The sequence below is a fragment of the Alligator mississippiensis genome, chromosome 11 (assembly GCF_030867095.1).
Source record: "Alligator mississippiensis isolate rAllMis1 chromosome 11, rAllMis1, whole genome shotgun sequence".
NCBI classification, from domain to species: domain Eukaryota; kingdom Metazoa; phylum Chordata; order Crocodylia; family Alligatoridae; genus Alligator; species Alligator mississippiensis.
This window is the reverse complement of record NC_081834.1, coordinates 63631480-63656992: the sequence shown is the minus strand read 5'-3', so window position 1 is coordinate 63656992 and position 25513 is coordinate 63631480. Positions and strand designations below refer to the sequence as shown.

General features: G+C 55.3%; 1 long non-coding RNA gene and 1 pseudogene across 1 annotated transcript; both read right to left on the bottom strand.

The window, feature by feature from the left end:
• Positions 1-1030: 1030 nt before the first annotated feature.
• On the bottom strand, positions 1031-2815 carry LOC109280184 (uncharacterized). Its single transcript, XR_002091520.2, has 3 exons — positions 2671-2815; positions 2383-2406; positions 1031-1665 (listed from the first exon to the last, which is right to left on the bottom strand). It is a non-coding gene; the product is annotated as an uncharacterized LOC109280184 (long non-coding RNA).
• A 79-nt stretch (positions 2816-2894) lies between these two features.
• Positions 2895-25160, bottom strand: LOC102574708 (major histocompatibility complex class I-related gene protein-like; annotated as a pseudogene).
• Positions 25161-25513: the final 353 nt, after the last annotated feature.

Here is a 25513-nt window from a genome sequence, read left to right as displayed (position 1 = left end):
CCATGGTAGCTTTGGCCCGCCTAACTGCCTCCCTACAAGCATGAGCAGAGGAGGTATATTCGTCTTTGGTGATCTCTCCCTGTTTCCACTTTTTATGTGCATCTCACCCTGTTTCCACTTTTTATGTGCATCTGGGAAAGGAACCCAGGTGTCCGGGAAAGGCAGTGATGCAAGCTAATGACTGAGCTGGGACCAAGGCAATAAATACCCCATGGTATAAATACCCCACGGGTGACATCATCATAGCCACAGGCCACATGTTCTCCAGGCACACATGGGGGATGCAGGGCTGTGAATGTCTGGCTTGGAGGTGTGACAGCCACTCCCCCCTCCCCCCACAGATGCTGCAGCTGCCATGCAGGTGCTGATGCTGTATTGCGACCACCCCAACCCAAAAAGGAAAGAAAAGGGGAAAAAAGGATCCTATTGTCAGAGGCAACATCCAGTGCAAAAGATCAGAGAATTTGCCTTCTTTCACCCCTGCCCCTGAATTGGGAATGTTCAGGGACCTGGGCACCAATTTAGACTACAAGCTGCTCTTGAATCAGGCTTGTGCATGTCCTGAGGACATAGCCCTGTCCTGCAGTCACCCCTAGGCTTCAGGGAGCAGGAGCCGTGTGCAGGGCAAAGTGGAGCAGCAGAAAGCAACAGCACACGCTGGACAGCGCTGCAAAAATACGCTGTGAGGCTTCATGAACAAGCAACTTGGGACAGGGATGCTCAAGGAGAGGGGGTGAGCAGCCTCCAGCCCATGATGCCACATCCTCCAGCAAACAGGGCCTCCCACAGTCTTGAGATTTTCAGCAGGGGAGTAGTGTAACACCCCAGGGTGCAGCAAGGCATGTGCACAGCCCCCCAGCACCCAACCACAGCACCTTGGGGGCAGGAAGAAGTGGTGCTGCAGATGGGCCCCACACCAATAGGTTTGCCAAAAGGCTGAGCACCGTTGCTCTAGGACATGACCCACACACTGACTGATTAAGTGCATGCTCTGCCCATCTCCCTGGTAAGAATCAACTCTGAGGGCATCTCCCCTCTACCTTTTATTTTTTTGTTATGAGTAGCAAACTATGGTTGAAATGTGCAACAAGCTGATCAGCCCCAAGCAATCCCCAAATCCCACCCCCTGCTCCCATCCCAGCCAGGTTGTAGTCCAACAGCTTTAATTTCATACACCAGCTATTTACTGTCCCACAGAAAAGGGCTTTGCTCTGCAAAATCAAGGCACAAAAAGTACACGTGGAAGCGATGAATCAGTGCAGTATGCTGCTCAATGTTTTCTCTCCCTCCTCCTCCATGGGCCCCTCATGACACAGCACAGGCTTCATCAGGCTCTGCTAAGCTGTGGGAAGAAAACACAGGAGCTGTAGGAGTTGGAGGGAATGCAGCTCCAGGCAGGCACAGACCTGGCTTTGGCCCCTGAGCCCAGGCTGATTGGGATGACAACAAACACTGGCACTCTGCCCCTCTCCCCCCAGCAGCAGGGGGGCTGGTGCAGATCCAGCCACGCAGCTCTCCTGGCACTTGGCCCCCACGGCCGCATGGCCTGGAGTGACCTGGGGCCCCCAGGGCTGGCTCAGAGAGGGGCAGAATCCTTTGGTGATCCCTCAGGCCAGAGCCCCCCGCACTTATGTTGGATGCTGGTGTTGGAGCCATGGCTGCTCTCTGTATGGGGAGAAAGAACAGGTGTTAGCCAGGTGTCTCCAGCCGCACGAGATCCCCCAGCCCCGTCCTATACCTTGTACCCCAGGCACAGGAGAGCCAGCTGGGTGCAAGCTGTTCCCAGCGCAAAGAGGCTCTTTATGCTCACCCTGCCCTGCAGTGATGGTGACCAGTTGCCAGCTGGGCAGGGACTGGCCAGGTCACAGGGTTGGTAGCTGCACCCCTGGGCTGACCCCTGCCCCTCCTCCAGAGCTAGCAGAGGTGGGTGGGATTGCCAGGAGCCCCATGACCCCACATGCAGCCAGAGCTGCCAGCTGCATGGGAGGAAGGGTGAGACCTGACCCCAGCCCAGGAAACAGCACTGCCCCAGCACACAGCAGACAGGCCAGGGGGTGAGGTAGGCCCTGCCCGGCCAGGGTCCACATGCTAAGAGCAGCCTCCAAGGACAAAATGCGGGAAACCCACCCACCCCCCAGGAGCCACCGAACTCTTGGCCAGGCCAGAGCTGGCACCTGGACTTGCGGGGTGCAGACAGCACCAACAGGATGATGGTCCCTCCCCTGCTGGCCCCTCTGGCTCCCCACCCAGGCAGACCCACAGCAGGGCCATCCTGGCCCTAGGGTGACCTTGGGACAGACCCACAGGCTGGCTCTCCATCTTCCCACCTGCCAGGCCCCAGCAGCCCCTCCCCTGGGTCAGGTCCCTCACATTGACACTCACCAGAGCTGTCTGAGCCTTCACGGGCTGAGGGGAAAGGAAGAGGGGTTAGAGCTCCCTGGGTGCAGGGACCAGTTCCTCAGCCTCATGCCCTGCATGCCCCACACTAGCCCCTGCCAGCAGGAATGCCCAGATACCGTGGTGATGGGTGCCCTTGTGCTGCCCCAGACAGGAGTGAGGCCCAGGCTCTGCCCCACTGACCCAGCAGGGAGGCAGCATGGGGCTGGGTGAGGCCGTCCGACACAGAGCCAATGACATGGAGAGAGAGAGAAAAGGGAGCTTCCCACTCACCAAGTGCTGCTTTGTATCCTGCCACACGTTTCCCTGCAGAGAAAACACAGATCAGCCACTGCGATGGCTCTGACCTGAGGCCACAGCCCAGAAAGAAACTGTCTGCCCAGCACGGAGCCGTGAGCTCAGACTGGGATGCATGGCCCAGGACACTCCTACCCCAGCAGAGGGAGGGGCTGTAGTTCACAGTTCATATGGAGCCCAAGACCACCCCTCGGGGGCCCTCAGCAAGGCAGCCTCACATCACTGGAGGTGGGGTCTGGCTGCTGCTGCCCCTGGCGCACGTGGACCTGGGAGCCCAGAACAGCCGGAGAATCCACCATCCCCCTTCACATCCCAAGCACCGAGTGATGAGCCCTCCCCACCCCAAAGCCTGGGCAGGGACAGGCCCCAAGGACTCTGACCAGAACTTACTGCGACAGTAAAGAGCTGCACCCATCACGGCTATGACAAACACGACGGCAGTAATGATACCCACAATCAGCATCAGGTTGGACTCTGAAAGAGGGAAGGGGTTTGAGCAAGGGGAACTCCCAGATCTGCCCCCACCACTGCAGGGGCCACGTATCCCCCTCCCCAGGGCCCTGTGTCTTCTCCAACCTGTCCCCAGTCCTTCCCCCTTGGCAGGGTCAGTCAGCCCCTCCCTCCCCTAGTGCCGGGGGTCTCTTATCTGCCCATGCGGGGGTCACTCACCTGTCCTGCTCTTGTCCCAGGCCACTCTCAGGGCTGCACCCAGGCTCACGTGCTCCGCGCTACAGGTGTAATCATGGTTGCTGCTGGGCTTGATCTCGATGGTGGCCCAGGTCTGGTAGGTCCCATCTCCATTGGGAACAACCCCTGAACGGCTCGTCTCCTGGGGCTGTGCCACCCCGTTCTTCAGCCAGACGACAGAGATGTCCCTGGGGTAGAAGCCATGGACCCGGCAGGACAGGGTGGTGAGTCCATCCTGGGATGGTTTACTGCTCACCTGTGCCTTTGGCTGCACTGGGAGGGAAGAGACAGTTGTTAGAGTGACTGCCGCTACTGGACCTTTGGGTTGCAGATCCCTGCCAAGAGGCTGGGCTGAGCTCCTGGACTGGGCCATACAAAGCTGGCTCCATCTGCCATCTCAGGCAGGAGCAGATGGCGTCAGGGGAGGGGGGCAGGGAGAAGCACAGGGGTCGGGAGACACAGCTGTGCTGGGCTCAGGGCTGCAGGAACGGGGTCTGATACAGCTGATCTCTAGTTCTCAAACATGCAGCTGGGGGGCACACAGCTGGGGGTCTGACCAGGGCAGGGCCAGGGCATAGCATGCCCCACAGCTGCACTGGGGTCTTGCCCAGTGGCAGGACTGAGAAGCAGCACTCACCACCCCAGACACAGGGAGACGGGGTGGACGTTCCCCAGGGTAAAGGGGGTGCCCCCATTTGTGCTGCCCTGGGCAGGTGACTTCGGGACTCACGGCTCTACAGTGCTTCCTTCCCGTACTGCAGGTACTTCCACAGCCACTGAATGCACTCCTCCTCCAGGTACGATCTGTAGGTCTGAAGGCTGGCCTTATTCTCATTAAGCCTGCGGCGGCTGATCTAGGCCTGTGTCGGGACTGCTGTCCAGGACTGTGTTTTCAGATCATAGCGCAGGAAGTCTCCCCCGTCATAGCCATACTGGAAGTCGCCTCCAGGGGTGTCATTTTTGCCAAGCTCACAGCCGTACATGAACTGGAGAGTGTGACACCCTGAAACACACAGAGATCCAGGCCTTGGGTCAGGGTCACAGCCCCAGGGAGCAGATGCTGCCGATGGCTGCCAGGCTGGGCAGGGGCAGAGCCAGCTTCATAATGGGGGTAGCACTGGGACAACTTGGGGGCTCCATTTATGGAGAACAAGGTTGAGGGGACACACCTGCGGCCCACATAAACCCTGGGAATGCAGGATCCCAGGGCTAGGGAGGAAACGGGCCCCTGGAAGGGAAAGGGCAAGGCTGGCAGAAGAAGGGGCAGGGCAGAACCAGTCAGGATGAGTCCAGGCTGGAAAACAGTGGTGCTTCTCCTCCCGGGAGCAGCACAGAGCTGGCCAGTCTCCCTGCGGGGCAGCAGAGACACCAGAAGCAGAGCACGAGCAGTGGATGCTGCAGCTGCCCAGAGAGCAGGGACCAGAGTCTGTGGCCCCAGAGGTGCTCCCCAGGGCCGTGCCCCATTCAGCCCAACCCTTGCCCTGTACCCAGGGAGGTGATGGGGCCTGGTCCCTGCACCCTCAGCTCCTACTCCACAGACCACTGAATCTCCATGGTCACTGCCCCACCACGGCCCTCACACACCCAGGGTCCTTGTCCCCTGGGATCCCCAACTCCCCCTTTCACCTTCTCCTGCCTCCTTTTGTCCCTTTCTCTTCTTGTCCCTTTCTCCAACATCTCCTCCCATCACTGGGTCCCTTCCTGCCCTTCCCTGCCCTGCCACCCGCAACAGCTCCTCTAGGGACCAGCAGCTCCTTTCACTGCCCTCTTGCCCCATCCCAGGACCCACCCTGGCCCTACAACCAGCTCCTCCTCCCCCATCTCAGCCCCCCATGTCCCTCCTACCTCCCTGCCTGTTGTACCACCACCTTTCCTCTGCACCTCTCCCCATTTTGCCCAGTCCTGGCCTCTGCTTGCTCAGCTCCCCCCACGCACGGTGGTCTGTGTCCCTGGCTGGGAACAGAACACCAGAGCACAGGACACAAGGGCTCGTGGACAGCGGCCCTGGGGAGGCATGCTGCAGAGGACATTTGCAAGTAGCATGGAGGGATGGGAGACAGCAGGGACACAGGGAACAGGCAGGGCAAAGGAGAAAGCACCCACCCACAGAAAAGGGGCTGTGGGGAGAGTGTGGGCCAGGGGGGAGAAGTCTGCAGTGGGCAGAGATGCACTCCCCCTTTCCGGGAGCACAGGGCCAGGCAGGCTCCCTCCCCTGTGTGGGCTGGGGAAGGGCAGGGCAGGGGGCTCCAGCCAGACCTGCAGCTGGCACAGTTGGGAAGGCCACAGGGCAGCTTCTCTGGGGTGACTGCAACCATCTCCTGCTGGGTCTGACCCGCTCTATGCCCCCACCCCTCCCACTCCTTGCAGTCACCCTGGTCTGAGCAGCCCAAGCAAAGCACTGGGATCAGAGTCCAGGACCAGACCCCCAAGAGCTGCCCTGCCATGATCCCCATCTCCAACCTCTCCCCTGCCTGGGCTTAATCTAGCCCATGGTGCTGGGGCAGGGGCTGTCTCAGCCCCTCTGCACAGAGCAGGGCAGCCTCCTTACACTGGGTTTTGGTGGTCCAGCCTGTGACACCATGAGAAGATGCAAGGGGCAAATGAGAAGATGCTCTCCGATGGTGCTTGGGACCTCAGTGCTGGGGTTCACCTATGCTGTACATGGGCTCTGCTGTTGGCTGCTGCAAGGCTTGTGCCAAGGCTTCTGGTTGCGAAAGCAGCACCATGGTCGAGGGAGGAAGGTGATGGCAGGTCAGACCGAGCCATGCTGAGCAGATCGGGGTCTTCCAGCAGATGATCTTGGCACCTCATGCTCTGGCAGACCCCCCAAAGCCAGACACTCAGTTTCCCTTTCCTTGAGCATGTAGAGCTGGGGGGTGGGGGGCAGGAGGCCAGTGCAAGGCCAGCTCCATCTGCAGGGACAGTGACAGCATCCCACCCAGCTGACACAGGACATGGTGCTCACACTACACCGGGCATGGCTGGGGCCTAGGAGCAGCTCCCCCAAAACACAGCTGAGGTCCACAAGAAACTGAATTGCCCCGAGCTGCGTCCACACCCCTGCCCTGCCCTGGCCCCAGTCTCTGTGCTCAGCCCCTTCCCGCACCCCACACCTAGTACCAGGTGTAAGCACTGGTCTCCCAGCTGGGCTACAGGGGGCAAGCGGTATGTGGGGACTCCTGGAGATGTGGGGGCTCCAGAGATGCAGCAGGGCTGTCCTGGGATGCACCAAGAAGCAAGGCAGCAGCGACAGCAGCAGCACTGGGGAACCAGGTGCATACAAGCCATAGCAGCACGTCCCCATGGAGAGACACAGACATCAGGGAGCAGCTGGGCAGTCCTGACCAAGGAGATGACTTTGTCCTGCCTCTGGAGGTGCCAGGACAACAGTCCAGTCTGGGGCCAGGGGAACTCCTGGCTGTAAGTCCAGGCAGCTCCTGTCCCCTTTTCAAAGGGAACTACAGCGAGACCAGGATCTGGTCTGTGCTGCGGGTGTTTGGAGTTGCTGTCTCCAAACGGGGCATCCTCAAGAAACAGTCAGAAGCAGACAGTTCTCCCCAGTCAGTGAGGGTGAACTCAGTAAGGGCAGGGCAGTTGCCGTGTCCCTGGCCATCTTGTCCAGGGGAGGGGAAGAGACCTGCAGCAGGACCACAGAGGGGCCCTGCGAGTTGCACCTTCCAAGCCTGCAGGACATGGCATCCCCCCTGCTGATCCCAGGTGCCTGCAGCTGCCTCCTGAGCCCTGCCCTGCTGCCCCCTGAGCTTCTGCTCTAGCAGGAAGAGTGGTCCCAAGCCTTGTCCCCTTCCTGGCGTGCATGCTGCACCCAGCTGGGTAGAAGAGGAAGGAGCTGAGCTGGCGGCACACCCCACTCTTCAAGGGCCCCTGGTTGGAGGGGTTGGTCTGGAACGGACAGGGCAGATCCTGGGCAGCCTGTAGAGCCTGCGGGTTAGGGTGAGGTGCTGCTGGAGGAGCTGGTCCACGTGAACTGGTCCATCCCAGCCTGGCCTGATGCAGAGTCATCCTCGTGTCAGGGAGGGCAGCTGCCCTGTGGCTGTCACAGCAGACCCGGTGCTCCAGCTCCAGGTCTCTTCTGCAGTCACCAGCAGCATCTTGTCTGCTGAACCTGCTGGTCAGGGCCCTCAAAGACTTGTGTGGGTGGGACCAGGCACCTGCCCCTCTGGCTGGGTCAGTGGGTCCAGAGCACTTGGCTTTGGCTGGAGTCGGCCACTGTGACAAGGGCGGAATCGGCCCCGGTTCTGGGCAGCCTGCCCGGCTCCCACCTGCCACACCTCGATCGAAAAAAAGATTAAGATGGAAAATATGCAGAAGGCTGCCTCAATTGGGACCCTGTAGGTGGGTGTAAATTCATGGCTCCAACCTTTCCCTACTCCATGTCCATCTCCACCAATGGATCTTACTGTCATAGGCTGTTCATACAGCATCACAGTCCCTCACTCCTTCCACTCACAGCATCAGTCAGGTATCCCAGGGTGGGTTGCAAGTTTTCTTGGTTCCTTGTATCCAGATTTGTACCCACTAAAGGGATCAAATGGATACTGCCTCAGGGGAATGAAGGGGTATTCTCAGGCAGCTTCCCTTCCCTCAGGCGGTCTCAACTGACTGTACCCTGTCTTATATTTCACAGGGTCAGCAGCTCCTGTTTCCCATCCATGTTATATCATGCAAAAGCCAAGGCAGCACCCTGCCGGTCTGCAAGCAATCCCACCGGTCTCTGTAGCCTGTGCAGGTACCCCCGTCGCAGGGCTGTAGACTTAGTTCTTGCCCCTACAGGGCTCAAAACCCCCTTTTTTCAAGGTAACAGTGGCCACGGTTTCAGTTCCCATGCAGTCTTGCTCAATCCTCCAGCTGTTCTCTCGCCTGCGTTTGGCTTCTCCCCAGGAGTTTCGGGCCCAGGTGCACCCTCCATTAAGGGAGCTTCCTCCCCTCTAGAGCTGCGCTCCTCACTCGCTGTCCACCTGCCCTGGAGGACCTCCTTTGCTGTCTCTTCCAGGTCACAGAGTCTCGAGCCCCCAGCATAGATGACAGGATATTTCTCTTTGCCGCTTCCCCAGGCTCGGTCGCTTGAATGCCTGCCTGCACCTCCATGTCAGCACTGGGTAAGTTCACCCCTGGTTTCTGCCCCTTTCCAGGGGAACCTTTACTGAGCTCATCCTTGCTCTAGGAGGACAGAACCCTCCACTTTTTGCCCTCGACATTACCGTCTTTTTAAAGTCCGCACTTCCCCTTCCGCCAGGCAACCCGCTGGGGACTGTGCCCGCAGTCAGTCAGTCTTGCCGCTGGACTTCCAGCTTAAGCTCCTCAGGAAGACGAGTGTAGCAGGACTCAGTTTCAACTCCCAGCTACAACCATGCTTCATCCATCGGTTCCCAAACAATCCCCCTGCTGGACACAGGGGCGGTGAGGTGGGGGTGGCAGAGGGGAAAGTCACAGCAGCCTTGCTCCTGCCTGCTAGACATGGCCCACAGACACTAGCAGGCAGCTCCCTGCAGCCCCTGGCTCCTGTTGCACACCAGAGAGAACCAGGACAGTACTGGGAGCATGCGTGCTGCCACGAAGACCTCTGAGCCAGGCCCCAACTAAAGCATGTCCTGCAGTAGAGTGGGGACAGTCCCTCAGAGCATCCATCCAGGTCCATGCTGCTTGGACAGGGCAAGGGTACATGGTGGGACTTCTCAGTGATGCTGACACAACCCCAAGGATCCCAGGAGATCTGTGGCTGCTCCCTACTGTGAGGTCTTTGGCACAGGGTCTGCGCCTGGTCATGCAGCCATGTCCTCCTGCTGCCCTGAACCCAGCAGGGAAAGGGTAAAGCGTGTCAAGACGAAAGGGCAGCATCACACACTGTGCAAGGGAAGGGGTCAGAAATGTCCTTCGCAGGAGCCCGTCCTCCCCCCTTGCCCTCAGCACCACGCTACCCTCCCCCCCCCCCCCGCGCTGCACTTACCGCCAGTCTGGTTGTAGCGCTCTTGCAGAGTGCTTAAATCCACCCTGAACCTCTCTTGCCAGGCACGCATGATCTGGTTCATGCGATCCCAGTACTCCAGGCCCTCCTGCTTCATCCAGTCCACACGGGTCTGAGTCCTCCTGGTCTCACTGTCATAGTGCGTGAAGAGCTGATCATCCACATACCCGACTGTGACAAACTCCGGCATCCCGGGGCCGGGCTCCGATACCCCCGTATAGAAATAACGTAGTCGGTGCGAACCTGTGACATGAGGGAGACACGGGTCAGACCAGGGCAGGGGCGGGAAGTTATTCCAGGTGGAGGGCCGCTTACCCAGTTCTGGCAAGCTGTAGAGGGCCACGTGGGTAACCCCGCCCCCTGACAGGTGCCCCGCCCCCAGTCATCATCTTGTGATGTAAAGTCCCACCCCCTAACCCCTGACCTTTGCCTCCCTGCACCTGACCCTACCCACTGGTGGGGTGCCTTTGCCACCAGAAGTCCCTCCCCTTGCCCCCACAAGTGCTCCCTTCAGTGAGGAGGTTTAGCCATCTCTGAACCAGGAAAATACCAAATTATATTCTAAAAAGCGATCATCTACAACATCCATTTATTTGATTTAAAAAAAAAATGTGTGTGTCCTCATGTACATGTGTTTGTGTAGTGTGTGCAGTGGGGATTGCACAATAACTTAAAATAAAGTCTGACTCTTGTATATTGTGTGGGGGCTTAGGTGTGTCAGGGGCTGTGGGTGTGTGGGTACATGGAGTGAGGGAGGAGGTGGGTGTGTGTGGGAGGTGAACAGGTGTGGGGGATGTGGGTGTGTGTGGGGTTGGGAGGGCATGGGGGTGTGTATGCAGGGTGAGGGAGCATGTGGGTGTGAATGGGTGAGGTGTGGGTGGGGTTTTGGGGGGCCTGAGTGTGGGGAGAGGGTGGCTGGGGTGTGTGAAGTGTACTAGTGTGAGGTCTGTGTTTCACATTGCGAGGGTGTGTGTGGGTGCATGTGTATGGTGGGATGTGTGCGTGGGACTCACCCTATGAACACTCATGCTTTCACCCACCCTCCTTACACACACACAAGCATTGCCTCTCCTTCCTTGCACACACATGCACACACTCCCCATGCCTCCTTGCACACATGCATGCGCACGTGCACTCCCCCACTCCTTGCACACATGCATGCGCACGTGCACTCCCCCTCCCTCCTTGCACACACATGCGTGCACACTCTCCCCTCCCTCCACACACACACACACACACACACACACACACACACACACACACACACTGTGGTCCTGCCCATGCAGCCGAGAACCACATGGTTCCCGAGCATGGCAGCAGGCTTGGGGTGGGCAGGAGCAGAGGCAGCAGGCAGGGAAATGTGGCAGCAGGTGCGGGAAGGGGTGAGAGTTAAGTGGTAACGAGCCGGTGGGTAGAGACACAATGACAGCTGGGTGTAAGCACCGGGCCGGTGACAGCGGGGCCCCAGGGTAGGGCAGCAGGAGCGCAGGGCCAGGATATACAGCCCAGCCCACCTCCATAAAGCCCCCACAAACCCGAGCCCCACACTCCTAGGCGGAGGCTTCCAGTTGAGGGCTGGGGGCGGGTGTATCTTGCTGCTGCACCTGCTGGGTCCTGCCACCCCTACTGCTTCCACTGGCTCCCTCTGGGTCTTACTGCTGCTGGCACTTCCTCATTTTTGACAGGCAGCCAGGGGCAGATAATTAGTTTTATAATTTTTTTAGGGGGCCTGCAGGCCAGATAGAATGGCCTGGTTGTCTGAATTCGTCCCACAGGTCATATTTTGCCCGCCCCTGGACTAGAGGCTGTGGAAAGCCTACCCCCACCTGACCCTACCCACTGGTGGGGTGCCTTAATGGGACTGTGCAAGAGAAATGGGTGAAAAAGGGATGGAGCAGCACATGAGGCTGGGTAAGGAGGAGGGAGCAGAACCCATGGAATAGGTCCAAAGAGGAGTTACCAGGGAAGGAGGGGCTGGGCCATACTACAGTCAGGCCGTGTACTTGAACACATACACAGGCTGGCACAGGGAGCTGAGCACCTCTGCATCCTCTCTCACTGCTGTCCCTGCCAGCCACCCAGCCATCTGCAAAGCAGGGACACCGGGTCCTGCTCTGCTCAGGCTTGCACCCATCCAGACCTGCAGCAAAGAGCTGGGATTACAGACCTTTGATCCCGAGCAAGGGACAGCCCATGCTCCACAGCACTCTATGCCTCCACGTTAAGTCTGGAGGTAGCCTGTGTGCACACTAGGCCTCCAATCCTAGCAGGCACAGAGGCTGCCTCCAGACCTAACACAGAGATCACACTGTAATAGTTTTATAACTACTATGACCCCTGCTAAGGGCAGGCTGACATCAGCACAGCACCACCTCCTTGGCATGTCTTATTCCTGTAAGCTCACTGATGCAACGGAGTAGGCTGTTGTCTATATAAGATGAACCAGATAGTCTCCAAGGTGCCACCCTGCCTGACAAATGCCTAACATGGCTAACAACCTCTCTACCCCAAAGAAACAACAAGGAGGCATCTCACATTCACCAAAGGGGTGACTGCGTGAGTACAGGCAATTCCCATGGTTAGCTGATGGATTAGAAATCCACCCACAGATCACTTCACAGCAACCAGCCCTTTTAATTGTATCCCTAAGGTGTAAACATCACACTGATGTCCTTAAACCAGCACAAGTGGCTGTGCAGACACAGCTGTTCCAAAGTAAGACTGGTTTCTTTGAGTTTTGTTGAAGCCAAGCAGGTCCTGCCTACACAAGGTGTAGTCCTACAGTAACAAAAGGTGCTAGGTTAACCCAGTGTAGCTGATTTCCTCAAGCCTCTTGTGTAGACATGTTTATTTTGGCATTAAAACTGGCACATCCTAGTCCCATGTAAACTGATTATCAGACAACTCAGGCAAAACTAAGGAAAAGCTACACTGAGACAGACAAAGTGTGCCCTCACAGGTTAAATGATGCAAGCATGTGGTCAGACAAGGTTCTTCTCAGCCCAAACAGCTGTCACTGGAAAGAAAGTGCTCTTCCCCACTGCAGCTCTCTGGCACATCAAGAAGACCTTCAACAAGAGGGAGACTTGGAATAAGACAGGGAGACAAAGGCCACAGCTGGTCTTATCCATTCCTGCTGCTTCCTACAGGATCAATTCAACCCCATCTCAATCCACCCCTCGTCCAACCTATAACCTGTGTTTACTGACCCAGGAGAGGTTCTGGTTCTAAGTGGGGAGTGCCCAGCAAGCACTCTCACAAGGATGGTGGTGAAGCACTGGAACAAGCTACCCAGAGATATGGTAAAATCTCCATCCTTGAACATTTTTAAGGCTCAGCTTGACAAAGTCCTGGCTGGGATAATGTAGTTAGGGCTGGTTTTGCTTTGAGCAGGGGATTGGACTAGATGTGACATCCTGAGGTCCCTCCCAACACTCATTTTCTATGATTCTGTGATTTGGCCTGGGGACCAGAAGTTGAGCACCCCCACTGTAAAGACCCCATAGCTGGTACAACACTGCCCCCAGCCCAGTGTGGATGCAGCTGGTACCAGTGTATGGTCTCCCTCCCAGGTCAGTTCTTATCCAGGGAAGGGACCTAGAGAAGGACCAGACTTCTCCTACCAGGACACGCTGTGCCTCCACCTGGGGCTTTGCAACACAGCTTGGGCAGTGCAGCCTGGCCCAGGAGTGGGGGCAGGGGAGGAAACGGGCTAAGACGGGGGATGGGGATCCTGCTTCTCCTCCAGACAGCCAACTCAATGTTGGACTCAGACCAGCCCCAATAGCCTTTCCATTCCACCTTCAGCCCCAAGCATGGCCATCTCCTCTGCAGCCTATGTGGCAGAAAACCACCTGTCTCTTCCCAAACTCTGCTTTCTGACAATTTGGTTACCATGGTCACTGCAACGGTCAGGCACCTCTGGCCCCATCCATTTTGGGTAACCCTGACTTGCAACCTGAGCTGGACACATTCCTAAAGGAGGGCGGAACCTGCTCCCTCTGCCTACATGACTGACCACAGACACCTGGGTGGGGGCTTAAGCTCCCTATTGGTCTAAGCAATGCCAACATGACTGGGAGGGGGCTACAGACCCTGCCAGTCTACCCAGCAACCAGTGATGCATTTCAAATTGGTTAGCTGGCAGCCAACAGTTGCTGGCCTTCTTTCAATCAGGTAAATGAGGTCATAAGGGCTATATTAGTGAAGGACTGCCCAGGAGACGGGCAGTAATCATGATAAAACTTCAGATGGTCCAGCTTCTCTAAGAACTTGCTCTGTCTGAAACTCATGATCAATGAACTGCCTGCCTCCAGAGAGAATCCCCACCTGCCTCTGGATGGTACTCGCGAGCAAGCTACCTGAGATCTAACTAGATATATAGCTTGCAGGAATACAGATGCATGATCAAAGGCTACCATGCCACTGTTTGCTAAGGTATTTCTCTGATATTGTTCTACCCTGTACCCTATTCCAAACCTACTCCTTGTAACCAATAAAGTTCTCCTTTGTACCTAGCATGGGAGACAGGCCTAGATTATGCCCTCGGGTTCCCTTGGCTCAGATGACTAAGGGAGACCACTATTTGTGCTTCAGACTGAGCAAAGCACCCAAAGTTCTTGCAGTGGGTCAAGTACCCTCAAGGATCACTAGGCCTGTGTTTCCCAGGGGGCACAGGTCCAAGATGAGTCCAGACCCTGGGTGGTAGCAATGTTACCTCCAGGCTTGCTTGCGCATGTGCTCCAGGAAGAGGGTTGGCTAGACACAAGGTACCCCCAGGGAGGCATTTGGAGCCTGGAAGATGTTAGGGCACAGTGAGGCGGGTGGCTCAATGCAGGAGCAACTCCTACCTGGCTGCCACAGCCTAACTGGCACCAAACTGTCTGTTTCCAGCCATGCTGGTTATGGAAGACAAGGTCTTGTACCCAAGTGCCCTGCCCCTTGCACTGCCCCAGTCCACCCTGCTGATCCAGCCTGCGAGCACACCAGGTCTGAGTGAGCTCCTGCCACAAGCACCTGGTGCCAGAGTCCCAGTCGCAGCCTGGGCAGAGCTGGGCTTGCATCTCCCCAGGCAGCCCCCACCTCCCAGAGGGGTCCAGACCCTGCCAGGCCAAGTGACGGCAGATCCTGGCAGGGCCCAGGCAGAACCACTGTGTACCCTGTATAAGCGCTGGGCACAGACGGAGCTACTGTCCACTAATGCCCGCAAGGAGAGCAGGACACCATATCTGTCGCATCCAGGACACAGCTGGACCCCTGGGAATCACAGCCGGCTGCCTGTTTTCTAACCCTGGCCAGGAACACATAACCCTGGTGCTCACAGGATGGCCATGGCCTCCATAGCAGGAGGGGCAGGGCAAGTCTGGCTCACCAGCTCTCCTCCATTTGTCCCAGGTGTCTGGGTGCCCCAACGTGGGAACAGGGGCAGGATCAGGTCCGTGACCTCCCATCTAGAGTTAGATATACTAGACTCCCAGCCTGCAGAGCCTGGCCCCAAGGTCCTGCCCTGGCAGCAGGGAGAGGGGGGCTGGCAGCAGTGCCTGGCTCAGGGCTGGGGCAGCCCTGCCGGGGAGTCGCCCCATCTGGAGCCCGCTGCTCTGTCCCAGGAGGGTCCATGCAGGTGCGAGTCCCTGCCCCAGTCTGGCACATGTGGGGGAGACAGGAATGCCCTGCACTGCCCCATTGCTGCCCACAGACGCGCATGGACACACGGGTACAGGGAGGGACAGAGAGGATGGTACAGGAGGGGGCACATGTGTGAGCAGAGCCCAGGAGTCCAGGCTCCCCTCCCTGGCTCTGTCCCCCAGACCTCTCCGTCAGAGCCAGGCTGAACCCAGGCATCTGGCTCCCCTCCCCCAGCTCCATGGGTGCTAGCAGTGGTGCCCGGTGCCGCATGTCCCTTGCCCACATAACCCACTCCAGCCCCATCGCCCCTGGGAACTATTTCATTTCTTGCAGAAGGGCCAGGTGGGGCCTTTGCCGTTGTGGGGCTGGGGGCAGCACCGCGGGGACCATCGGTGTCGCCCGTGGATGCCCTGCCCTGAGCCCGGGGCTGCTGCTCAAGGGGATTGGGCTACAGGGGACAGGGCCAGGGTATGGGCTGGGGCAGGACATGTTCCACAGCCGCTGCCTTTTCATTAACTCATGCCCAGCATGAGGCTGAAGTTGGTTGCTTAGTCCCAGTTCATTAGTCCCAGTTCCTTTTTCAAAGCTAATCTAGACCCAGTAAAAACTTGTTATTGATGAATTTCACATCCTAAAGAGAGAGAATTTCATTAGCTATGCAGATGTACTAATTAATATGTAAAATAATATCCCACATCAAGTACAGAGCCCTAAATGAAGATCAGATTAGGACGGGATTATGGGGCCAAATACTTCTTGGGCCACCCTAAAGTTCCTGTCAATGCCACTGGGGGACTGTCCCAAAGACCTCTCACCACAGTCCCACCTGGCCCAAAGCACAGTTTGGCCGTGCCAGGCTGCCAACTAACAGCCCCCATATTCACTATACTAAATATAAAGGCTTGAATAAGGAACTGGCTTTTGGGCTGGGATTATGGCTAGATATTCTGCTTGGGCCACCCATCAAAATATCTCTGCACAACAGGGGGATTCTGCCGGATGCATCTCACCAGAGACTTGCCTGGCCAAAAGCGCAGTTTGGCCGTGCCAGGCTGCCAACTGACATTGCCCTTGCCACTGTGCTAAGTATATGGACCCGAATAAGGCACTGGAATTTGGACTGGGATTACAGCTAGAAATCCTTCTTGGACCACCCCATGCCATGCTTTTGTGACACTGAGGGACTGTCCTGGACATCTCTGAGCAGGGACTTGCCCAGTCCAAAGCACAGTTTGGCCGTGCCAGGGTGCCAACTAACAGCACACCGGCCACTGTACTAAATATATGGACCTGAATAAGGAATTCAATTTTGGGCTGAGAATATAGCTAGAAATCCTTCTTGGGTCACCCCAGAACATGTCTCTGTGTCACCGGGGGACTCTCCTGGACATCTGTGACCACAAACTTGCTCAGCCGAAAGTGTGGTTTGGCCATGCCAGGATGACAACTAACAGCACCGTGGCCACTGTGCTAAGTATATAGATCTGAATAAGGAACTGGAATTTGGGCCGGGATTCTAGCTACAAATCCTTCTTGGGCCAGCCCTCTCCTTACCTCAGTGGCACCAGGGGACTTTCCTAGACATCTCTGACCAGAAACGTGCCCAGCCCAAAGTGCAGTTTGGCCATACCAGGCTGCCAACTGGCACCACCCTCCCAACCACTGTGCTGAATTCATGGACCCGAATAAAGAACTGGATTTTCGTCTGGGATTATATGCAGAAATCCTTCTTGGGCCACCCCAGACGAGTCTCTATGCCACCAAGGGACTCTGCTGGATATCTCTGAGCTGAGACTTGGCTGACCCAAACCGTGGTTTGGCCGTGCCAGGCTGCCAATTGACAGCTCCCCAACCACTGTGCTAAGTATACGGTCTTGAATAAGGAACTGGTTGGTGGGCTGGGATTAGAGATGGAAATACTTCTTGGGCCACCCCACACCATGACGCTGTGCCACCGGGCCACTCTCCTGGACACCTCTAACCAGAGTCTTGCCTGGCCTAAAGCATGGTTTTGCTATGTCAGGCTGCCAACTGACAGCCCCTCATTCCCACTGTACAAAATGCATTGGCTTGAATAAGGAGTTGGGTTTTGGGCTGGTATTATACTTAGAAATCCTTTTTAGGCCACTCATTGATTTACCCGTGTGCTACCGGGGAGCTCTCCTGGACATCTGACAAGAGACTTGCCCGGCCCAAAAGGCGGCTTGGCCGTGCCAGGGTGCCAACTGACAGCACCCCAGCCACTATGCTAGATATATGGACCCGAATAGGGAACAGGCTTTTGGGCTAGGACTACAGCAAGAAATCCTTCTTAGGCCACACCATGGCATACCTCTGGGGCCCCGGAGGACTCTCATGGACATCTTTGACCAGAGACTTGTCCGGCCCAAAAGGCGGTTTGGCCGTGCCCAGATGCCATCTGACAGCCCCCCAGCCACTGTGCTAAGTATAACGGCTCGAATAAGGAACTGTTTTGGGGGCCGGGATTAGAGACGGAAATCCTTGTTGGGTCACCCCACTCTATGACTCTGGGGCACGAGGCGATTCTCCCAGGCATCCCCCACAACAGTATTGTCCGGCCCAAAGCATGGTTTAGCCCTGCCACGCTGTCAACTCGGAGCACACTGCCCCCAGCAACTGTACTAAGGACAACGGTTTGAATAAAGAACTCTTTTTGGGCTAGGATTAGAAATGGAAATCCTTCTTGGCCACCCCACGCCAGCCTCTGTGGCACTGGGGGACTCCCCGAGACATCCCTGACCATGTTTTTGTCTGGCCCAAAGAATGCTTTGGCCATGCCAGGCACCAATTTACTCGCCATCCACCTGTGCTATTTACATTGCTACCAATAAGGAGCTGCCCTTCTGCTGGGTTCACAGGGCAAAACCCTCATGGAATCATCCCAAAACATGTCCCCGCCACCGAGGAGCCTCCTGAAGAAATCTGGGCATGTCCCTGCTCAATGCAATGCTTGCTTTTTGAGCGTCAGCCTGCCAGCTGACACCCAACCTTTAAAACCTTTATTTTGCTGTTCCACTGGGCCCTGGAGGGCAGGAGGAATCGCTGCTTGCATAGGGCACCAGTGACAAACCTTTGCTCTGATGTGTGGTATATACCATGAGTCAGAGCAGACTTGGTTAATTGAGTCTGCTGCCAGTCTGCTGAAGTGTGCTAATTAGTGCACTCCAGCAGCCTCTGCATCACATGTATTCACTGTGCCCGCATTTCAAAATGGCAGCAGCAGCGCTTTAACTGAAGATCTTCGAACCAGTTTTGTTAAAGCACCCCCACCGCCGTTTTGGAGCGTGGGACACTGAATACACATGACACTGCAGGTGCTTTAATTACAGTGGCTCTCAGAGCCGTTCTATTTAAAGCACCCCTCTCCCCACCCCAGAGCATGTGCGTAGAGGCCCCTAGGGATTTTTCTACAGTGTTTCACATTTACCTCCAGGCATCACCCAGAAACTTGGTAAAATAACTTTAAACTGGATGTTGTAATTTAAAGCAACCTGCTCACTCACTAGCAAATGTTAAATTAAAACAAGTTTATTACAAGGGAAAAGGGGAACAGTGGTACTCCCTAAGCAAAACTTTAACTATTCTCCTTTAACTGTTGCTCAAAATGGATCACAGTGACAGTCAGTGGCAAACCAACCTGGGCAGCTCTCTCCTAGCCAAGTCACTTTGGAAGGAAGTATCACCCATGGCTGCCATCCAGGGACTCGACCACTTGTGGTCCAACAGAAATTCCTTATTCAAACCAGTATACTTAGTGCAGTGGGCATCGTGGGGCTGCCAGCTAGCAGCATGGCATGAAGAAACTGCACTCTGGCCAGGCAAGACTATGGTCAGGGGCATCCAGGAGAGTCCCCCAGTGCCAGAGAGGCATGGTGTGGCTGGCCCAGAAAGGATTTGCAATCATAATCTCAGGCCAAAACCCAGTTCCTTTTTCAAGCCAAAACATAGACCACCTTCCCAGCAACACCCTCCTAGCCACCATGGACGTCACCAGCCTATATACCAACATCCCACACCAGGATGGCATCCAAGCACGCCTAACATATCTACAGGAACAAGATTACAACCCAGAATACAGACCCAAAGATATCACTGAGCTTATACACTTCATCCTCACACACAACAATTTCACTTTTAATAACCAACACTTCCTCCAGACGAAGAGAACAGCTATGGGCACCAAAATGCCCCACAGTATGCCAACCTTTTTATAAACCACCCGGAAGAAGACTTCCTCAAGAACTGCACCATCAAACCCTTGCTATACTTAAGATATATCAATGACATCTTCATCATTTGGACTGACAACCTGCAATCTCTGATTGAGTTCCATCAGAAACTCAACAATCCTCATCCCCCCATCCAACTTTCCCTAGAATACTCCAGCACCAGCATCTTCTTTTTAGACACGATGATCAGTATCCAGAATGATAAAATACAGACCACATTATACAAGAAACCCACAGACCAACATACATATCTGCAGAGAACCAGCAATCACCCGAAACACACCAAAAAATCTGTGATATACAGCCAGGCCCTCAGATACCATCTGGGATTGCCACCTCACCAATCTTAAAAAGGCTTTCACGCAACAAGGACACTCTTCCAAAGAGGTAGATCACACGTTTGAAAGAGCCACCTGGATACCACGTGAAGAACTGCTGCAGTACAGAAGAAAACCTCCCACAAATCGCACACCGCTGGTTACGACATATCACCCCTCCCTTGAACCTGTACAGAAAATCCTCAAACAATTGCAACCCATACTAGAAAGAGACCCTACTCTTCAAAAGATCTTCCCAGAGCCACCCATCCTAGCCTTCAAACAAGCACCAAACCTCGCTAACCTCATCACCAGGAGCAAACTTCCTCAAGCCCAGACCACACCAAAAGGATCCAGACTGTGCCAGGACAAGAAATGCAAAACCTGCCAACACATCTCCACCACCCCCACTATTACTACACCCCACAACAGAGCCATCAGCATCCCTGAAGGATGCTGCACCTCCAGAAATGTAATATACCTCATCCAGTGCAGCAAACGCCCTGATGGAAAATACGTAGGAGAGACCAAACAACAACTGCGCGCCAGAAATCTATCAAAGACAGAAAAACCAATTACCCATGGGGGCACATTTCTCACAAGAAAACTACTCTCTCCCCCATCTCTCAGTCCTGATCCTCAAAGGAGACATACAAAACACTTCTCAGAGACAAGCCTATGAACTCCACTTCATCAACCTCCTGGATACTGAAAATCATGGACTAAATATAGACATTGGATTGATGACACATTAACCTGCCTGACCTCTGACTCCCCAGGTATCTCTCCACTTTCATCCCCCTTCTCTTTCTCTCCCCCCCCCCCCCCGCCTGTCTCTCACCCATTGACTCCTCAATCTACATTTTCACACTTTCATTTCTCTTATGCATACCAGCCCAGCCGCTGGCTTTTTTACTTTTCATTCCATCCAGGAAGAGCACACGCCAACTGCTGATACTTCCTTAGCCTGACAAAGGGTTTTTGAACCTGAAAGCTTGCTTAATAATTGTTTTCCAACTATTTAAATTGGTCTAATAAAAGATATCAGATTCACCCAAAGAGCCTTGTCTGCCTATGTCCTTAGACCAACACAGCTACAACCTACACCCTTATTCAAGCCAATATACTTAGTACTTACTGCCTGTCAAGAATGATGGCAGCTGTTCTGGGGGGCATCCAGGATGGGCGGCCACCATGATACCCCACTGGCCCTCGGGCAGGGAGGCGGGGGGCAGCTCGGCTGCTCAGGCGCCTGGGGCACATTCCCCACTGCCAACACTCCCCGGCAGCAGAGCAAACTTGGGCCCATGCAGAACGTGCCACCCAGCCAATCCGTGCCCACGCTCTCAGGGGCACACGCACAGTTGGCTAGAAGTGTTACGGACAGACGAACAGACACACAGACTATGCCTTTTATTATATTAGTGGGCATGGGGGGGGCTGCAGTTAGCAGTCTGGCATGAAGAAACCGTGCTCTGGGCTGGGCAAGACTCTGGTCAGGGATGCCTGGAGAAGTCCACTGGTGCCACAGAGTTATAGTGTGGGGTGGCCAAGAAGGATTTATAGCTATAATCCCAGCCCAAAAAGAGATCCTTATTCAAGCCATTGGCCTTAGTACAGTCCCGGGGGGGGGGGGGGGGGGGCTCTGAGTTGACAGCAGGCAGAGCCAAACCGTGCTTTGGGTCGGACGGTACTCTGGTGGGGGATGCCTGGGGGAGTTGCCCAGTGCCACAGAGTCATAGAGTGGGGTGGCCCAACAAGGACTTCCATCTCGAATCCCAGCCCAAAAAAACAGTTCTTTATTCAAACCCATATATTTAGTACAGTGGCTGTGGTGCTGCCAATGAGCAGGATGGCATGACCAAATGGCGCTTTGGGCTGGGCAAGTCTCTGGTCAAAGATGTCCAGCAGAGTCCCCCGGTGCCACAAGGGCACAGCGTGGGGTGGCTCAAGAAGGATTTCTAGCTATAATCCCAGCCCAAAATCCAGTTCCTTGTTCGGGTCTATATATTTAGCACAGTGTCTGGGGTGCCGTCTTTTGGCAGCCTGACACTGCTAAACCACACTTTGGGCCGAGCAAGTCTCTGGTCAGAGATGTCCAGGACAGTCCCCGGGCAGTACAGAGGTATTCTGATGGGCGGCCCAAGCAGGATTTCTAGCCATAATCCCAGCCCAAAAAACAGTTCCTTATTCAAGCCATTATACTTAGTATAGCAGGCATGGGGGCTGTTAGTTGGCAGCCTGGCACGGCCAAACTGTGCTTTGGGCCGGATGGGACTGTGGGCATGGTTCTTTGGGACAGTGCCCCAGTGGCATCGCCAGGGAAGTTAGGGTGGCCCAAGAAGTATTTGGCCCCATAATCCCATCCTAATCTGACCTTCGTTTAAGGCTCTGTACTTGATGCGGGATATTATTTTACATATTAATTAGTACAGCTGCATAGCTAATGAAATTTTCTCTTTAGGATGGGGAATTCATCAATAACAAGTTTTTATTGGGGCTAGATTAGCTTTGAAAAAGGAAACGGGAACTGGGAATAAGCAACCAAGTTCAGTGTCCCGGGGCGGCGGGGTGCTTGCTCGGCAGGGAGGAAGCAGGGCTGCGGGGGCCGGGGGCTGCCCTGGCACTCGGCCCGGCGCCGGCGCGGGGCGGGGTGGGGCGGGGGCGGCTAGTCCTGCGGGCGGGGCCGGCGCCGGGGGTGAGCGCAGGTGCGGCGGAGCAAGCGCCAACCCCGCGCGGGGACAGGATGCCTGGCAGGCAGGCTGGCTATCTCCAGGGGTTGGGTATGCCGAGGAGGGTTTTGACACCCGTCCCCCCTAAGTGTGCTGGGGGGCAAAAGCACCCCAGGACGGGCTGTGGGGGGGCAAGGAGGCTGGCAGGGGCCTGGGTTGGTGAGGGAGAGAACCCGGGAGTCCTAAGTCCAACACCCCCTGCTCCGACCACGAGACCCAGCTCCACTCCCAGCACCTGGGACAACGCTCAGGACTCCTGGCTCCCAGGCAACCTCCGCCCAACCTCCCAGAGCTTAGCCCTCTCCTGCTGCCCTCCTATAATGCACTGTTCCACGGCTGGCTCGGCCTGCTCCATGTCCCTCGGCCTGCTCCTGTAGCCATGAGTCCCCCACACTAATTACATTGCAAAGTCCTTTCCCTGTTTTGTTTTAAACCTGCTGCCACCTCATTGCCATGGTGCCTCCCGATTCTAGTTGTCTGGGGCTTGGGGAACAACAGGTCCCTGCTCACTTGGCCCTCACCCTCCACCATGTGCTAGTGCTGTGTCCTCACTGCCACCCCACACTCCAAAGGGCAGAGTCCCAGCATTTTATACTCTCTTCTGGGGAGGGCTCCAGGCCCCTGATCATTTGGGTTGCCTTTCTCTGTCTTGAGTGGCTCATCAAGTCATGCAAATCAGGTTCCTCCACCTGGGTGGCCAATCTGTTGGCCAAAAAAACAATCAACAATTAAATTTAGAACTGGGACAGGTGTGGGCATGGGCCATCTACCAGACCCTAAAATCCTTGGCTGAATCCCTAATCAAAACCCACTGTACACACTAAAGGGGGTAAGGGGTATTTATTCAAAGGGAAAGCAAACAAAGTAACACAACCAACAACAACAATGACCACAACCAACATTGCTCGAATTCAGGGGTAGGCAAAATGGCAGATACGGACAGCAGCCAGTCTCCATTGCCCAGCAGCCCCTGCCAGGATGGCTGGAGCCAGTCTCCACAGGGACCCTAGCCAGCTGTGCAGCTCTACCCTGGCTTGGGACCACATTGGGGGCCATAAGTTCAGGCAGGTTCCCAAAGACAAGCACTGTGTAGCCTTTCTCCAGCCCCTGGGAACTCCCCTCTCCTCCAGGGCTTGGGGTCATTTCCACCAATACCTCCAGGATTTCTTTGCTTCCATCCCCAGCATCGCGGGAGGAGTTTCTCAGGCCCTGCATGTAAAGAGCATAAGCTCAAGGACCTGTTTGCCCGAACACAGGGCTTGGTTCAGGAGCCCAGGCCCACTTCTAGCCAAAGCCTTCCCTTCATTTCCTTCTAGGGCTGAGCTTCCAGCCTGCTCACTGTTTCCTGGTTCTCTGCTTTCATACTCAGGCAGTTGTAGCTGTAATCAAGCATGCCTCCTTCCCCTTGTGTTTGCTGTCAGCTGCCAGGAAGAGCTGACAAACCAGGTGCGCTGCAAACACTTTCAATATACAGTTATGTCAAGAACAAGCCTGGTGCACTTACCATCTGTGTGGTTATACAGCTTCACCCACCTCTTTCTGTGAACTATGGATCCTTTCTCAACCCCCTGGAACCTGTGGGTCAGTTCCTGCATATAGGCATCGCCCAGATCCCATTTCACTCACTCCTGAGTGGGTCTGGTGTCGCTGTGATACTTGGCAAACACAAATCATCCACCTTGGCAATCATGAAGTAGTTGTGGGTCCCATCTTCCTCATCAGCTCCAGTGACCAGAATGTCCAGGTGATGCGGCCCTGCCAACAGAGGAGACATCAAGGGTTAACACAATGGCTATTGCACTGCACTACCTGATTGCCTAAGAGCCGCAGCATCTCGGTGCACGACCAACACATAAGTCTTGGGACAAGGGACACCAACAGGGGTGTGAACGGAAATGATATTACCCAGTCTGAGAGGCAGAGACCTGTGAGGGAAGGAGCAACAGCATGGTCTGGCCTTTTCAGCCAGAGCAGACAGGCAGACAGGCTGCAGGAGAAGACCAGCTGCAGGCAGTGGAGCTACTTGGAGAGCTTGGGGGCAGGTAAGGCCCAAGAGAGGACAGTTTACCCTCAGGGCAAAGCCAGGCTGTGCAGGTCCTCAAAGAATCCACCCCTAAGCACTTGGAGGAGGAGAAGGTGATCAGGAACAGCCAGCATGGACTCACCAAAGGCAAGTCACACCCGACCAACCTGATTGCTTTCTATGATGAGTGACTGATTCTGTGGATGCAGGGAAAGAAGTGGATGTGCTGTACGAGGAAGAGCACACACCAACTGCTGAAACTTTCTTAGCCTGATGAAGGGTTTTTGAACCCGAAAGCTTGCTTAATAATTATTTTCCAACTATTTGGGTTGGTCTAATAAAAGATATCAAATTCACCCAAGGAACCTTGTCTGCCTATGTGCTATACCTTGACATTAGCAAGGCTTTGAATACAGTTTCCTGCAGCATTCTTGCAAGCAAGCAGAGGAAGTACAGGCTGGATGAATGGACTGTAAGGTGATAGAAAGCTGGCTGGATTGTTGGGCTCACCAGGGAGTAATCAATGGCTCAATGTCTAGCTGGCAGCCGGTATCAAGTGGAGTGCCCCAGGGGTCAGTCCTGGGGCCAGTTTTGTTCGATATCTTCATTCATCTGGAAGACAGGATGGAGCCACCCTCAGCAACTTCACAGATGAGACCACGCTACAGGGAATAGTAGGTATGCTGGAGGGTAGGGCGAGGATTCAGTGACCTAAACTGGTGTTTCTCAACCACTGGTGGGACTTGCAAGTCTTGTAGGTGGGACTTCAACTCATTGTTCCTCCCCTTCCCCAATGCTTAGCTTCTGGGCTTCTCCAGTCTATTCCCTGCCTCCAAACTCACCTGCCATGACTTGGTCTTAACATAAAGTACTGAAAAGTTTTGGAGGCTGTCGACAAGATGGGCTGGCCACTTCCAGGGGCTCAGTGTGGTATGTGTTCTCCTGGTCTTGCACTCTACCTTGCACCCAAAAAAGGGTAAGTGGTGGGGAAATTGCCCTTGTGGAGACCACTCCTCACTTTGAGCTTTAAGGGTATTAATCGTGACCTCTTGCCTCCCCTATATCATAACCATGCCTCAGGGGAGTTGTTTGATGTCATGTTTAGGGGACTTCTCACCTCACTAATGCTCAGTCTGTTGGGGCTTTGGTTGTTCCTCACCCTCCATCCTTGGTTTCTATCCTCTCTTTGGCATCTGCCCTGC